The 2,341-nt window shown below is 38.1% G+C and overlaps 1 pseudogene; it reads right to left on the reverse strand.

The window, feature by feature from the left end:
* Positions 1-354: 354 nt before the first annotated feature.
* On the reverse strand, positions 355-1,104 carry LOC116465668 (small ribosomal subunit protein eS6-like; annotated as a pseudogene).
* Between the last annotated feature and the right edge of the window lie 1,237 nt (positions 1,105-2,341).

The following is a 2,341-nucleotide window of genomic DNA, read 5'->3' on the forward strand; positions in this document are numbered from 1 at the left end:
TAGTTCTTTAAAATGTATCATTACATTTTTTGTTTGAAATTTTCTTTTTTTGATGTAGGCACTTATAGCTATAAACTTCCCTCTTAGTATTGTTTTTGTCGTGTTCCATATGTTTTGGTATGTCGTGTTTCCATTATGGTTTATTTCAAGAATTTTTTTTTCAATTTCTTTCTTAATTTCTTCATTGATCCACTGGTCATTTAGGAGAATATAGTTTAATTTCCACGTGTTTGAATAGTTTTCAAAATTCCTCTTGCTATTGATTTCTATTTTATTTCATTGTGGTCAGAGAAGATATTTGATATAATTTCATTTTTTTGAGTCTGATCTTATTAACTTGTTACTCAAAAAATTTTATTTCTGACTGGATTCAGGCTTAGAAGTAGAAGCTGGCAGAGAAGAAAGTCTGTGTCTCTTCGCAATTTGTTCGTGGCACTTCTCTTTAGCCTCCTTCATTCTCTTGGCCAAAAGTTTAGCATATTCTGCAGTCTCTTCCTTATTTTTCTTAGTACCCTGCTTCTTCAGAGCAATACGCCACTGTTTGTGTTGCAGGACACATGGATTAACAAGATGCTGAATCTTGGGTGCTTTGGTCCTAGGTTTCTTACCTTCTTTGTTTAAGGGCTTTCTTACAACATACTGGCAAACATCATCTTCTTTAGAGAGATTGAGAAGTTTGTGGATCCTGCTAGCTCTTTTGGGCCCCAGGCAATGAGGCACCATAGTATCAGTCAGTCCAGGAATATCCTTCTCTTCTTTTTTTTTTTTTTTTTTTTTACAATAACCAAAATGAGAATGCTCAGATTGGCATCCATGAAATGATTTTCTCTTTCTCTCTCCAGTTATCCTTGGTCTGTAACAGGAATGCCCCTCACTCAGTAGCAGGTGGACACGGCCATGGCTAAAGACACCCTGCTTCATGGGGGAACCTTGTTAGTCGTTTCCACCACTGATTTGGACCACATAACCCTTTCATTCTTCACCCAGAGCATCAGCAGCAACTTCTGTAGCCATACGCTTCTCATAAAAAGTACGAAGTTTGCATTCATCATCCACCTCAATGAGTTTCTGGCAGCAAGTGGCTGGGAAGATGTTCAGCTTCATCTTGAAGCAGCTGAACACCTCTGAGGCACCACAGAAAATAGCTATAATTTCAATTTTTTAAATGTTTTAAGACTGTTTCATGGCCTAACATACGGTCTATCCTTGAGAATGATCCATGTGGTGAGGAGAAGAATGTGTATTCTGCAGCCATTGGATGGAATGTCCTGTAAATATCTATTAGGTCCCTTTGGTCTATAGTACAGATTAAATCCAATATTTCCTTGTTGATTTTCTGTCTAGACGATCTGTCCAGTGCTGAAAGTGGGGTGCTGAACTCTCCAACTATTATTGTATTGGGACTTATCTCTCTCTTTAGCTCTAATAATATCTGCTTTATATAACTGGGTGCTGCAGTATTGGGTGCATAGGTGTATATATATTTAAAATTGTTATATTCTCTTGCTGAGTTGACCACTTATAGTGACGTTCTTTGTCTCTTCATAAAGTTTTTGTCTTGAAATCTATTGTGTCTGATATAAATATAGCTACTCCTGCTCTTTTTTGGTTTACATTTTCATGTGAACTATGGTATATCTTTTTCTATCCCTTCATTTTCAGACTATGTGTGTCTTTATAGGTGAAGTATGTTTGTTGTAGGCAACAGATCATTAGGTCTTATTTTTTCATCCATTCAGCCACTCTGTGTATTTTGATTGGAGAGTTTAGTTCATTTACATTTGATGTTATTATTGATAAATAAGGACTTTTGCTATTTGTTTTCTGGTGGTTTTGCAGTCTTCTATTCCTTCTTTTCTTCCTTCCTGTATTCCTTTTAGTGAAGGTGATTTTCTCAGGTGGTCTGATTTAATTTCTTGCTTTTTATTTTTAACGTATCTGTAGTATGTTTTTTGATTTGAGGTTACCATGAAGCTTGCCAATAATACCTTGTCACCCATTATTTTAAACTGATGACAACATAACACTAATTGCATAGTGTGAACAAGAATAATTTGACCTCCCCGGGTGCAGTGGCTCACGCCTGTAATCCTAGCACTTTGGGAGGCAAAGGCAGGCGGATCATGAGGTCAGGAGATCAAGACCATCCTGGCTAACACGGTGAAATCCTGTCTCTACTAAAAACACAAAAAATTAGCTGGGCATGGTGGCAGGTGCCTGTAGTCCCAGCTACTCGGGAGGCTGAAGCAGGAGAATGGCGTAAACCCAGGAGGCAGAGCTTGCAGTGAGCCAAGATTGTGCCACTGCACTCCAGCCTGGGTGACAGAGCAAGATTCCATCT

The sequence above is a fragment of the Hylobates moloch genome, unplaced genomic scaffold (assembly GCF_009828535.3).
Source record: "Hylobates moloch isolate HMO894 unplaced genomic scaffold, HMol_V3 SCAFFOLD_7957, whole genome shotgun sequence".
NCBI lineage: Eukaryota > Metazoa > Chordata > Mammalia > Primates > Hylobatidae > Hylobates > Hylobates moloch.